The following is a 15,487-nucleotide window of genomic DNA, read 5'->3' as shown; positions in this document are numbered from 1 at the left end:
CAGCCCCCAGCAAAAGGTTCCTCACCTCTTAGAAAACTGGAAAAATTTCTCTGAACTGTACATTATTGACTTCATTCTCATTTTCAGTGACTGGGGGTTCTTTATACCAGCAAGCCTCAAAGTATAAAGTTATGCCCAGAACAAAAACTATTTCCTCTTGTCAAAAGCAAAGAGTTATGCAAGTCTCCACTACAGGGTTGCTATCTCTTCGTACTTTATATAGACTGTTCATGTTCTTGTTTTTTAAAAAAGAAATCTTTATTGTCATTTTGCTGTGAGAGTATAAGCACAAGTTACACATACGCTTTTCACAATAAAGGGGTCAACAACAAAACACAATAAATCAGGAAAGGGGGAGGAAGAAAGTAGAACATAACAAACATCACAAAATTTATCTGGCAAGGGGAAAAACCAAGAATAAAATTTAAAATACTTACAAATGTTAAAGAAAGAGGAGGTTTCTCCCTGCCAGATTTGAAATTGTATTATGAAGCTTCTTGCCTACGTTGGTTAAGGAATTGGATATTGTTAAAAAATACAGATCTACTAGACCTGGAAGGATATGACAACGGATATGGGTGGCATGCTTATTTATGGTACAAGAAGGCAAAAGTTCATAAAGGTGTGGCCTAGATACAAGAGTATCTATGTTCTATGAGGTGTGGTCTAGATACAAGAGTTTATTAGAATGTAAAACACCATGGTGGCTGTTGCCGTTAGAGGCAACAACTGTTAAAAAGGTAAATATGGAATCAAAATGGGCCAGCTATGGAGACTTGGTGATAAGAGGTGGACAACCAGTGGAAATTGAAACCATATGAGGCAATAAAAAAGTTGGTAAATGACTGGTTACATTATCATCACATAAATGAAGTATTTAAAGAAGCTAAAAGATAAATGTATTTGAATTAATAAGATCCAGGTTTGAAATAGATCTATTAAGCAACAAGGTTAAAATATTACCAAAAATGTAAAAGTTACTTTTGGAATGGCATATGAAAGATGAAGAAGTAAAATTTGTAATGATACATTGGGCAAAATATATTGATTATAATATGCAGTTAGAAGATTGGGTAAGATTGTGGAAAGATGGAATAAATTTTACTGCATGCAGTTCACTTAAAGAAAATATAATGAAAATGATGTATAGATGGTATTTAACACCAGTGAAATTAGCAAAAAATGTATAGAACAAATAATAAATGTTGGAAACGTAAAGAAAAAGAAGGTACTTTTTACCATATGTGGTGGGTTTGTAAGGAGGTGAAGGTCTTCTGGGAAATGATATATAATGAACTTTAAAAAATGTTGAAATATACATTTACAAAAAAAAACCCAGAAGCATTCCTGCCATGTATAGTAGGTAGAGAAATACATAAACAGGACAAAACTTTGTTACTATATTCAACAACTGCAGTGAGAATGTTACTAGCCTAAAGATGGAAGCAAGAAGATTTACCAAGGAAAGATGAGTGGCAGATGAAATTATTGAATTATGCCAAATTGGCAAATCTAACAGGGAAAATCCGGAACCAGCAGGATCAGACTGAAAGACTGGAACAAATTTTTATTATACTTGAAAGACAATCGTAAACAATTAACATCACTAGTAGGGTTACAATAAGTTTTGTAAGGTTAAAACTATTAATTATTACTTATTATAGTTAATTTAGTATTTACATAAGATTATGATTTAATAGTAATAAGAAATATAGGAAAATGCAGTATCCAGAGAATAGGTTTGAAAGCCAACAATCGGGGAGGGGGAAGTCACAGGCTTGACGAGCCAAATATTTTATTTACTTCTGTATACCATGATGTTATGTATGGAAATATATGTAAAGACCAATAAAAATTATTATAAAAACAAAAACAAAATGACCAATCTCGTATAATTGATTTTTAACCTGACAACCTCAGCAAACATACTAAGAGCCTGCTGTAGAGGCAGGAGAGCTCTTTTAGGATCACAGAGCATTAAAGGGCAGATCATCTGCAAACAGATTCAATTTGTGTTCAGTTTCCTGAATTTGGGGTACATTTAATTTCAGCAGAGGATGTTAAGATTTGTAGCTGAGGCCTCTGTTGCCACTGTGAGTAGGAGGGGCAATAGCATAGCTGTCAACCGTTCCTTATTTGGTGAGAAACTCCCTTATCCCAGCACCGTTTCCTGCTGCTATCCCGGATTGATGATGTCCCTTAAATTTCCCTGGTTTCATGCTCGCCCGGCTCGGGAGGGAAGCAGCGGCTGGGGGTCCTCCGCCTCGAGAGAGCGAGAGAGAGTGTGTGCACGAGCTGCCACGTCTCTGTCTCTCCCTTTTCCTCCTCAGGGGCGCGGCGTGAGGAGACGGGTGGCGGCAAGCGGGCAGGCAGCCCCTCTCTTGTGAGACTTCCGCCACACTGCCAGGGGAAGCCAGAGGTGGCAGCGGCGGCGGCTGAGGAGGCGGCCTGAGGGAGGAGGAAGAGGAGGGGATGGGGAGGGACGCAGAAAGGCAGCACTTCAACGGCTGCCGCAGCACCGCAACCACCTCACGCCGGGCTCGCAGGCAGCGTGGGCAAGTCTCTCTCCTTCCCTCCCTCTCGGGCGGGGAAGGGCCGATGGAACTCCTCGCGCCAGGACGATGGCAGCCCCAACGTGCTGCTTAGCATACCCTCCAACCAGTGCAGCATCTTAATGTAGTGATTTCCCCCTCTGCATCCCTTTCATAACTTATTTTTATAAATCATTTGTCCATCCATAGTTCAAATTTTTACTACAAGTTTTCTGTCAATCCTACCAATGTATGTAACTCTTTACAATAGCTTTTCAAATAAATTATAAACTTTCCCCATTCTTTATTAAAGAGGTCCTCTTCCTGGTTTCTAATTCTGCCTGTAAGCTTTGCCATCTCAACGTCGTTCATCAGTTTTGCTGATCACTTATTTTCGAGGCTGCTGGTCCCTTATTTTCAAATCTGTAAGTTGACAGCTATGGGCAATACTGGACAGCCTCGTTTGCCCCTCATATGACTGTGAAAGAAGTGGAGTCACCCTCATTAATGGTAATGCAAATTTGTGGGGCGAGCGGGCAATTGGTGGTGGTGGGAGAGCTGGCAGGCAAGTGAGCAATTGGCGGTGGGGTGAATGGGTGATTAGCGATGGCGGTCAGGCCATCAGTGGCAGTGATCTCAGTGAGTGGGGGTTGGGTTAGGCTTCTTCCCTGGGGGCTGCCATTTTCCACCCGGACTACTCGCTTGCTCCCTCAGGCCTCGGCCTTGCCTGCCTTCCAGGGTGCCTCCTCCTCCAGCGAGTGGCCCCATGGTGGTGGTGGGGCCTGTGGGGGCTCTGGCCTGGGCCCGGAGGCCACTGAGGGGAGGAGAAGGAGGACAGATGCACCTCACATGGTTGCCAAAAGCAATAGTGCCGCAGCCGCTGCTTCCTTGATCTGTGGTTTAACCCACAGCGCCACCCGAGTCCCTTACTGATTGTTTCCTACCCATGTTCAAACTTGAATGTGATACTAATATACTTATTTCACATAAGGATAGCAAGCCTTAATTTCACATAATCAAAACTGTTGTTCTGTACATCATGGCCTCATGTTCTTTCCTATCATAATCATTTCTACACATTCCCTTTCCCTAAATTACTCCCAAATGAAATTTCAGGTGTTTACGAAACTGGGTTAAGCAATCATGTTGATCAAGGAATAGTTAAGAAACAGAGAGCAGAGTGTAGGAACAAGTGGGCTGTTCTCTCAAAGGAGAGATATTGAAAGTGGAGTCCCGCAAGAATCATTATTGGGACTTGTGCTTTTTAACTTGCTCATAAATGCTCTAGAGTTAGAGGTGAGAGTGAGGCAGCCAAGTTTACTGGTGATGGTAAATAGTTTGTGGCAGTTGAAACAAAAAGGAATTGTGAAGAGCTCTCAAATAACCTTCAAACTGGATGAATGGGCAAATGCAACTCTATGCAAACAGTGTAAAGTAGGGGTAGGCAACCTAAGGCCCGGGGGCTGGATCCAGCCCAATCACCTTCTAAATCCGGCCCGCGGATGGTCCAGGAATCAGCGTGTTTTTACATGAGTAGAATGTGTCCTTTTATTTAAAATGCATCTCTGGGTTATTTGTGGGGCATAGGAATTTGTTTATTTCCTCCCCCCAAAAAAATATAGTCCGGCCCCCCACAAGGTCTGAGGGACAGCCCACAGCTGAAAAAGGTAGTGATACATGACAGGGCAAAAAAATATTCACTTCATATATATGTTCATTGTGTCTGAACTAGTAGTAACCGATTAGGAACAGGAATGGGTGGTGAGAGGGAGCCCTGCTGGTCTGCGGTGAGAGGTCTGCTCCAAGGTTGCTGTAAAAAGGCTTTGCTCCTGCAGAGGACAGCAGAACAGACCCTCCAAGTGTCCCTATTTTCCAGGGACAGCCCCAGATTTACAGATGCCACCCCAGTTTCTGATTCAATCCCAGAATGTCCTGCTTTTCTGCAGGACGTCCCTATTTTCATCTGAGAAATGTTGGAGGGTATGGAGTTATGCGACCCCTGAGCCAAGGAGATAAGCAACTATACAACGTTTAGAAGCCATCTGAAGGCTGCCTTGTATAGGGGTCTTTTTAATGTTTAATATTTTATTATGTTTTTATATATGTTGGAAGCTGCCCAGAGTGGAACAGGGTGTCCCTATTTTCATCTGAGAAATGTTGGAGGGTATGGCAGAATGTCTGAGGAACTGTATTCCTTTGATGTGCTCAATCATTACATTGACTTTAAGACATTAAAGAGGGTGATACAGCTTGCGTTGATACTTGGTTTGATGCAAAAGCTGCTGACTCTGAGTGCAGCGGTGCCTGTTGGCATCCATAGTTATTTATGAAGTTCCTTAATTCATTCAACCTAGTTTAGTTAAGGGGTGTATTAAAATATTGTGACATTATGAATAATAATACTTCTCTATAAATATTCTTTCAATTAAGAGCAGAAATGAGCAAACATTTGAATAGTTTAAAAATAATTTTGTACAACAGATAATGAATAATCGAATATTTAAATCAGGTAACCTAATTTTTCATTCAGGTAGGTAGCCATGTTGGTCTGATGCAGTCAAAATATATATACAAAAGTAAAAAAATAATAATTGTCCAGTAGCACCTTAGAGACCAACTAAGTTTGTTCTGGGTATAAGCTTTTGTGTGCACGCACAGGTATCTGAAGAAGTGTGCATGCACATGAAAGCCTATACCAAGAACAAACTTAGTTGGTCTCTAAGGTGTTATTGGACAATTTTTTTAAATTTTTTTATATATTTCGACTAATTTTTCATTGTTTTCATTTTGGTTAACCTATCATCACATTTGTCAAAGAAAATCAGCTTAGGCTGCTTACTCTTTGCTGAGAGCATAAAAAGGTGGTTATTAAGCCTGAGCTTCCGATCAAGCCAAGAGCCTAATTTCATCCCAATTGTGGCATCCAATGTATGTGTCTACCCCAGCCCACGTGGCCTTCCCTCGGGAAAGACTGGGTAAATCAGGAGCTTTGGATGTCACTGCCCAAAAGTGTCCAATAGCACATGCTCCCCTCCACAGCACCTTTCCCTTCGAGCTCCAACCATCTTGCAAAATCAAAAAACACTGTGTGCCTCTCCAGCCTATTGCTGGAGGCAGGCGTGGTGGTGAATTTGCCTCCTAGTGCCTCTGATTTAATGCTCCATTTCAAAGATGCAGCATGAGGCCAAGGACAGGACGCTGCCCCTTGAGACAGGAGCATGTTCTGAAGGCCACAAGTGGGGGCGGGGCGCAGAAAGGCGGGGAGAGTAGAAGAGAGAGTAGAAGAGAGAGAGAGAGAGAGAAAGAGAAAGTGTGACTACATTTATTTTTGCTTTGGCTCCATCTAACATCAGCTCCAGTCCCTGATTGAATTTATCAGTTTCAATTTACTAAACTGAGGCTGTGTACACACCTTGTGTTCAAAGCACACAAACTCTCCAGGAATCCCAATGCTGGGAATTTTATCTCTATAAGAAGTAAACCACAGTTCTCAGGATTCTGGTGTGTGTGTGTGTGTGTGTGTGTGTCTTTGTGCACCTATGCATGCTTTAAAAGCACTTTAAATGTATGATGTGTTTGCAGTCTGAATGCAAAAGATATTGGAATGCAAATGAGCGTTCTTGGGGTTATGCATGTTTACAGAAATATAATTTCCTGGTATCATGCATAAATTTGGACAATCAGCATTACATTTTTGCCATGGTTGTGACACAGTCTTGATGCTTTTTAATGTTAACAATGACCTCCCAAAAATCAAAGCACTTCATTAATTATTTAAGAGTCAACATGCCTTGGATATGTTCCATTGAGTAAATGAGCACAGAGCAAAATGGTTTCTTGATCTGCAGCGGATGATTGAATCAATATATTAGGGGCCCCCAGCCTTTTGGTATCCTGGGGAAATTCACCACTTTGCCCCTCTCTGTGTGTCCTGCTCTTCCTGGGTTCATGGAGACTAAACTACCACAGGGGTGCTGGCAGTACATAGGACACTCACCACTCACAGAGCCTGGCTGAGCCTGGCGGTATGGGAAATATACTCTGAAGTGCATAGCAATGGTGTGCCTTCACATCATTTACAGGAACCATGTTGTTCTCATTTTGATTCTGATTTGAAAAGCATTCCTCTTCAGGTGTTCACAATCCAGCAACATTGCCATTTGTGTGGGAAGGGATGAGTATGCAATCTCCACTCCATGCATTACTGATTTAGCCAGCTTCCACTTCCAAAATGGGACTCTGGTGTTGTAACCCTAGAATTGCACAATGCACAGGAGAGCCTTGGCCAAGAGAGAGAAAAAAGGCTTCTCACTTTCCACAACTGCAGTTACTATTAACTCTAAAACTCAATTACGTAATGGATATTGTCAACTCTAATATTAGGTCTAAGGTTCTTGCTGCTATTAACAACAAACACTACTAATATGAACTCTTATTTACATGCATATTAAAGGAGCAAGTAGGAAACAGCTCTTAAACTGTAGATGGGCCAGTCACTGAATGCACGTAGTAACTTTGTTCCTTGTCATATTCAATTCTCTTAGTGAAGAAAGATCTGTTGACATACGAGGAACAAATTTCCTTGTTTATTTTGTCATCTAGTCCAACCCCCTAAACTAAAGCATCCATAATAGATGGCCTTCCAACCTCTGCCTAAAATCCTCCAAGGAAGGAGAGTCCACAACCTCCCGAGGGAGATGGTCATGATGAGAAAGAAGATACTACAGTTCAACACCAGGATAGACAGTGACTGAATGTTAACCTTATATCTCTGATCTCTCCAACGTATACCATTTCTTCTCCTGAGGCCCTTGAATATTTCGTAGTAAACTACAATAGGCACAAGCAGCGTGTTTCCTTCTTGCAAAATTGTTGCACTGAAGTTAGCCAGAAAGATGAGTAGAAAGATTAACAGAGAAGCATTTTTCAAGTTGGTAGTTAAACAGTGGAAACGTGGTTCCCACTTGCATTGTCCATACACAAACCTATGCACCATTTTCCATGACCCCTCCACTTTCACAGGTGAAGTGGGTGGTGAGCAAAGGTAGAGTATTTTTGGTGGGGGCACCCAGCTTTGGAATGTCCTCAACAAGGCTGTTCACCCAGTGCAACTCTGAAATCTTTGCAGCACCAGGTGAAGCGTTTTTTCATTTGCCTGAGTCTTTAGATTTGTGTACTGTATTCTGTGTGTTGGTTTTGTGTTGATTTTATTGCTACATGATGACGTTATGATTTGACTGCATTTTCTCTCAGATCCTTGAGACTGACGAATGTCCTGTTAAATTATATGAATGAAATTCACTTCCTCAACCCTTCCTCTGGATATTTTTTACTTACTCCAACACCATCAACCCAGGCCAACGTGGGCTGTGCTCAGGAATGATGGAAATTATAGTCCGAGTTGCCACATGTGTGCTAGATCCTTGTCCTTCCTGGCTCACTAAATAGACCAGTGGGAGACTAGCCAAGTGCCTCCTGAGTGCTTCTGAGTGCTGAGTTCCAGCCTTAAGGAGGCAGTTGTAATACCTTTATTGAAAAAGCTCTTCCTGAATTGTGCCATATTGTATAATTATGTGCCAGCTTCCAATATTCCATTTCTGGGCAAGGTAAAGGAGCATGAGGTGGCATCTCAGCTCCAGGAGATCATTGGTTTCCAATCAGCTAAGTACTAACCCTAACCCCCCCATTTTTCGAAAGCCAAGCCATGGACCCTCTACTTTGAACATTTTGATATCTTTATGGTAGTTTTTGTTATGTGAATGGTGCTACGGACCCCCTGGGTGGGTTATGTGGACCCCTTGGGGTCCATGGCCCACCAGTTGGGAACCACTGATCTAGATCCATTTCCATTCATTTTCAGGCCCGCTTATTGAACAGAGATGACTTTGGTCACCTTTGTGGATGACTTAGCCAGGAATTGAACAGGGTGAGTGTGTTCCTGTTGGTTCTGCTGGACCTCTCAGCAGCCTTTGATTACCATTGGCCATGGTATCCTTCTGGTCTGCCTTGCTGGGATAGGACTTGGAGGAACCGTTTTACAGTGGCTCTGTTTCCTTCTGGAGGAGCGAACCCAGAAGGTGGTGCTAGGTGACTCCTGTTCAACACCTTGGTCATTGGCCTGTGGGGTCCCTCAGGGTGTTGTTTTGTCCCACATACTAGTTAATGTTTACACGAAACCACTGGGAAAAGCCATTGGGAGTTTTGGGGTTCAGTGTCACCAGTATGCTGATAACATCCAGCTTTATTTATCCTTTTCATCTAAATCCAAAGAAGCTGTCTTGGTTCCAAACTGGTGTCTGTAATCAATAATGGACTGGATAAGAGCAAACTAATTGAAATTTAATCCATACGAGTTAGTCAGAAGCCAAATTAGGAAATAGGAATTCAGCCTGTGGTGGATGGGCTAACACTCCCCATGAAGAAGCAGGTTCATAGTTTGGATGTGCTCCTTGATTCAGCTCTGAGTCTGGATGCCCAGGTTTCTGCAATCGCCAGGAATGCATTGCGCAGTTATAACTAGGGCACAAGTGGTGCCCATTCCTGGAAATATCTGATCTAGACGCAGCGGCACACACCTTAGTTACATCCTGTTCAGATTATTGTAACACACTGTATGTGGAAAATACTTTTTTATTCCATCAAGCTTTTTGCAACAGACTCGTTTTAAGGATAGGACTTTTAAATAGTGCTGTATTCTTTTCCTATCTGCATTTTAATATACAGAGGTACCTCAGTTTTCGAATGTAATCTGTTCCAGAATACTGTACAACTTCTGAAACATTCAAAAAACGTGGTGCAAAGGGCAGTCTGCAATTTCCATTGAGAAAATGGGGGGGGGGGGGGACTCAACGGAAGCCATTCAACTTCTGAAAAGCATTCGAGAACGGAAGCAATTACTTCCAGGTTTTCTGCATTTGAAAACTGAAACATTTGGCTTCCAAGACGCTTGAAAACAGAAGTAGCACTATATCTGTTTTTTTAATATATTGTTATTTTGTTTAACATATATTCTCATTTAATTACTTTTTAAAACTATTATCTTCTATATGTTTCTAGCCTTCTGATGTTATCTGTGTTGTTTTAATTTATGTAAGTCGTCTTGAGTCCTGGTCTGGGGAAAAGGTGGGATATAAGTAAATAAATAAATATAGCAACAAAAATTCTGTTGGCCACAGCAAGCCACTCATTCTCCATTCCTGAAAAATAGGCCAGTTACAAATATCCCCTTCCTGGGCAACATCCCCTTCCTGGCCCATGATGCGGGGTGAGGCAGTCGCCTCAGGCTGTTGGCCCCTGGTGGTGGATCTGCCTGCTGCCACCAACCCACCATGACACACATGCCCACCCACCCACTGCCACTACCTCTCTGATGGGGCATAGCATTTTCATTTTGGCCCAGGACAGCAAAACGTCCTGGACCAGTCTTGCAGGGCAACATGTTAGACAGGATAGTTCTTAGCTGTCGGATGACACTGCTTTTCTAGATAAATTTATTTCTTTAGATTCAGTTTTGGAAGAGAAACTACTTTTGTTGCCATGTTTTTGCCAACAGAGACGGCAGGTAATGTGTCCCTTTCGTTCTTTGACGTCTTAGTAGCGTTTATCACTGTGGCATTCACCTGGAGACACTGTCTGAGTTGGGGGTTGGAAATATTGCGTGGCAGTGCTTCTGCTGTTACCTAACTGATTCCAGTTAGCCTAGGGCTTGCCGAACAGAAGGCCGGTGGTTTGAATCCCCGCGACGGGGTGAGCTCCCGTTGCTCAGTCCCTGCTCCTGCCAACCTAGCGGCTCGAAAGCACGTCAAAGTGCATGTAGATAAATAGGTACCGCTCTGGCGGGAAGGTAAACGGTGTTTCCGTGCACTGCTCTGGTTTGCCAGAAGCGGCTTAGCCATGCTGGCCACATGACCCAGAAGCTGTATGCTGGCTCCCTCGGCCAATAAAGCGAGATGAGCACCACAACCCGAGTCATCCACGACTGGACCTAACGGTCAGGAGTCCCTTTACCTTTAACTGATTCCAGAATGTGTATCTGGAGGCAGTGGCAGACCTTAGGCTGTACTCTATGTGATGCTAAAATTCAGTGTATGCCCCTGCCTCTTGAATTCTGTTCTATAGCGTTGTTGTGACACCCCCTGCAGCCCAGTATCCAGTGTGGCCAAACCAGTCAGCTGGAGAATTATCCTTCTACCCCACGGAGATTACAATGTGAGATTTCAGAGAGCTCTGTTTTGTCCCTCCCCCATCTATTTCATAGTTACTTGAAATCACTGGGAGAGGCCCTCTGGGTGTGTACAGATGATATCCAGTTTAGCATCATGATCAGGTGAGGCATTCTGAACCAGTGCCAGGACTTGGCAATAGACTGGATGAAGGCCAATAAAGTAAGACAGAAGTATTGCTGGTTGGAAGCTTGTCTACCCAGTTAGGTGGTGTTCAGCCTGCTTTGAATGGGGGCTCTCTCTCTTAAAGGAGCAGGCTTGTAGCTTGGGGGTACACCTTAAACAGTCTGGTTTAAGAATGATTCGGTTTACAAACTCCGCAAAACCAGAAATAGTGTCCCGGTTTGAGAACTTTACCTCGGTCTAAGAACGGAAACCGAATGGTGGAAGGGCACCAGCGGCAGGAGGCCTCATTAGGGAAAGCACACCTCAGTTTAAGAACGGTTTTGGTTTAAGAACGGACTTCCGGAACAGATTAAGTTCGTAAACCAAGGTACCACTGTATGTTTCTGTTGATTTTTTTAAATTGTTAAATAACTTCAGGATGCTTTACACAAAGCAGTGTAAAAACCAAACAAACCTTTCCCCAGAGTCCCTTCTTCAGCAGCTCCCAAGGCAAGCAGTGATCAGGGATAGGACCTTCCTGGTGGTGCCACCCCACTGGTAGAATGCCCTCTCCAGAGGCGCTTGCCTGGTGCCCACCCTGTTATCTTTTAGGTGAAGACTTTTTGTTCTACTGGGCCCTTTTAATTCTCTTTTATTTACATCTACTCTCCTTGCTGCTTTCAAAGTGTTTCTAGTTTCTATGTTTGTGCTGCTTGAAGCTGTTTTGATTTGTTTATATTTAATTGGCTTTCATGCATTTTCATCAGGGCTGACCTACCTATGAGGCATGGTGAGGAAACCTCCTCAGGCAGCAGAATCCACTGGGACAGCAGATCCTGATGTAGATCTAGGTTTTCACTCGCCCTTGCTTCCCTGTCAAGGCGAGGTGATATTATTGCGGTTTACCTCAGGTGCCAAAGTGTCCTGGGCTAGCCCTGATTTCCATCCTTTAAATGTTGTGTTGTTAATAGTTTGTAAGCCATCCGCAGAACCTGGCTATATGGTGGATACAAGTGGATTTTCACTCACACAATGGAACTTCCCTTTCTCCTCTCCCAACCCTCTGCGGAAGATTTTCAAGGCACAAAAGGGGACGCAGCTGGAGAGGGAGGGGTAGTTCTGTTGCACATACGGAAGTCCACTGTGCAAATGGAACTGCAGCCCTGGCTACAATCCATCAGGTTTATAGAAAAGAAGGGAAAATAAAATTGGAAGTGGTGAATGGGAAAGCAGCATCTTTTCATGAATGCATTTACATGGCCCTCTCTTTCAAAGGGCTACAACCGGAGCAATTTTCAATTCAAAGAGAGCTGATGATAGCCAACTAACTCTTACTCAGAATATACCCATTCACTTCAGTGGGTCTACTCTGACTACGATTAGCATTGGCTATCATCCAACCTGTATTTATTAGAGAAACACAAGCAGGTACAGAATGTCGCTTTTGCACTCCAAACAGCTAGGCTCTTCAAGCACCACAATCAGTGCTTCCCTCCTCCTGCTTCTACAAATTATGCTAAACACCCCAAAATTTGAACACATTTTAACAGGCTTAAGTTAGTGGACCACTTAAGCTTAAGTTGGTGGACAAAATGCATTTGGCATTTCTCTTTGTTATACATTCTAGGACAAGTCGTTTAAACCCATTAAACTCACTTGCAAGAGTATGCCCACCCAGGCAGAGGTCTGCAAGCTGCTGTTGCTGGTGGTCTAAGGGAACAGTGTAGAAATTATTTGGAGGATTTCTTGCTGCTCACTCTTGCGGCACTCATACTTTTGTCCCCAAAGCTGCACTGTTGACAGTTAAACTTCATCGCAAGGAACTTAGGCTAGATTTTTAAATTTAAAAAATCTGTAACTGCTCTGCTCTCACTCAGAACAGCACACACATGAAAACTAATGTGTGTATATTTGCAGTGAAATGTCGTCATAAATTTATGGCACTGGCAAACGAGATAAATCTTATCTGCATCTCATTAACTAAATTAATTACCTGCATAATAGTAAGTCTTTGAAAATTCAGGTATTATTTTCAAAATTACTGAGTGTAACTTGGGCCACATCTGCGCTATATATTTAAAGCAGTATTTTACCACTTTAAAGAGTCATGACTTCCCCTTTGGAGCACAAAGTTTGTTATGGGTGCTGATAGTAGTTAGGAAACTTCTATTCCCCTCATAGAGCTACTTGCCGATCGAAAGGTCGGTGGTTCGAATCCCCGCGGCAGGGTGCGCTCCTGTCGTTCGGTCCCAGCGCTGCCAACCTAGCAGTTCGAAAGCACCCTCGGGTGCAAGTAGATAAATAGGGACCGCTTACCAGCGGGAAGGTAAACGGCGTTCCGTGTGCTGCGCTGGCTCGCCAGATGCAGCTTGTCACGCTGGCCACGTGACCCGGAAATGTCTGCGGACAGCGCTGGCCCCCGGCCTCTTAAGTGAGATGGGCGCACAACCCTAGAGTCTGGCAAGACTGGCCCGTATGGGCAGGGGTACCTTTACCTTTACCTTTAAAAATCAATTCCTCTAAGCCTCTTTCTATGGAACTCTGCGAATTGACTCCTAACTACTTTCAGCACCCTTAACAAACTACAGTTCCCAGGACTCTTTGGGAGAAGCCATGATTCTTTAAAGTGGCATGGTACTGCTTTAAATATATAGTGCAAATTGGGCTTAACATTGGATATCACCAGTGCTTTTTCTGGGGGTACTCAAGGGTACTGGCAGCTTTATCCTCCCCCCCCCCCCATGTTAAAAGTGTGGCACTTACTGTAACAACTTCATTATGAGTACTGGCACTTTTTTTTTCTTTCAGAAAATCACTGGATAACACGCAGTGTATTTGTAGCACATATAAGTGAAGTATTGTTGTGAAATGCAAGAAAATATTAATAATGCTGAGGTCAGCTTAAACAAATGAAAGAGATACAGTGGTACCTCAGGTTAAGTTCTTAATTCGTTCCGGAGGTCCGTACTTAACCTGAAACTGTTCTTAACCTGAAGCACCACTTTGGCTAATGGGGCCTCCTGCTGCTGCCGTGCCGCCGGAGCCCGATTTCTGTTGTCATCCTGAAGCAAAGTTCTTAACCTGAAGCACTATTTCTGGGTTAGCGGAGTCTGTAACCTGAAGCGTATGTAACCTGAAGCGTATGTAACCCGAGGTACTACTGTAATGCAAAAATATGATTCTGTTACAAAAGAAGGTTAGGCTTATTTAATAACAGAGGGCATAGTCCATTTCACAACCAAGCTTTTAGTGTCAGTTTTTATTGCCATAATGTTGGCAAACTGAAATATTTATTTTATTTTATACCTTCCATTAACAAAAAGACAGTGAAAATAAAAAGGTCTTTGACTAGCACCAAAAAGGCAAGAACACAGGTGGCATGGGAGCTGTCTGTGGAGTGTATTCTGCAACTGAGCATCACCACTGAAAAGGCTCTTTCCTTAGCAGCCATCCAGAGCCCACATCACCTCACACCATTTTGTAGCAATACTTGAAGAAGGAGCTGCTCATCTAGACCATGGGTAGGCAAACTAAGGCCCAGGGGCCAGATCTGGCCCAATCACCTTCTAAATCCAGCCCTCGGATGGTCCGGGAATCATAATAATAATATAAGAATCATTTATTATTTATACCCTGCCCATCTGGCTGGGTTTCCCCAGCCACTCTGGGCGGCTTCCCATAGCACACTAAAATACAATAACCTATTAAACATTAAACATCAGTGTGTTTTTACATGAGTAGAATGTGTGCCACAAGGTCTGAGGGACAGTGGACCGGCCCTCTGCTGAAAAAGTTTGCTGACCCCTGATCTAGACAAACACCTCCCAAAACAATGCACTAGAAAAAAAATCTTATAAATCACACACTCACTTATGTATATATAATGTAAGGGTCTGAGTCCTTTGTTTCCCAAATTCCAAAGCTCTAGCAGCAGAAAATGAAATAGAAAGGGAAGTGAGAGAGATGAAATAGCTTGGGAGGTGGTATTATAGAATTAATCAGTGGTGCTGTCAGGATTGTGCCTTGGAACCAAAGTCCAGGGCCAGGCCCTGACCCTTACCTGACAGCAGCAAATGATGGAAACAGCAACAGTCAAACCCTACACCAGCGTTTGGTCCAGCATAGGCATGCCAGGGCATGGTTAGTCACTGCAACAAACTTTTTTTAAAAGAAGGAGAAGGAGAAGTTTATAGTTAAAGGGAGTGGCTGACAAAGCAGGTGCGTGGTTACAAGTATGCATTTCATTATTTCTGCTTCTAAAAATACGTCATCCTTTTATCTTTTTTTTTTTTTTTACAACAAAATACAGTAGTGCTTATTTACCATCAGCGCAGCAGAAACAAATCCTGTTTTACGCCTGACACCACGATGGTCCCGTGACTGGGATTTAAAACGCAAAACTGCATATGCTTACAGTCTGGCTGGATCTAGACACATGATCCAAGAAGCGTCTCTGTTTAAAGCTTTGCAAATTTAAACAGGGAAAACAGGTAGAGAAAAACGGGACTCCACGTCGCCATTTGGCGGCACAATGTTATATCGCACACACCACGCATATCAATCGCCTTTTCTTTCCCAGTCTTGCAGAGTCCTTCCAAGTATCTCTTTATTAAAGCGGGGGTGTAAATC

Source organism: Podarcis tiliguerta, assembly GCF_965153285.1.
Source record: "Podarcis tiliguerta genome assembly, chromosome: 1".
In the NCBI taxonomy this organism is placed as follows: Eukaryota; Metazoa; Chordata; class Lepidosauria; order Squamata; family Lacertidae; genus Podarcis; species Podarcis tiliguerta.
Note: the sequence above shows the minus strand (reverse complement) of the source record.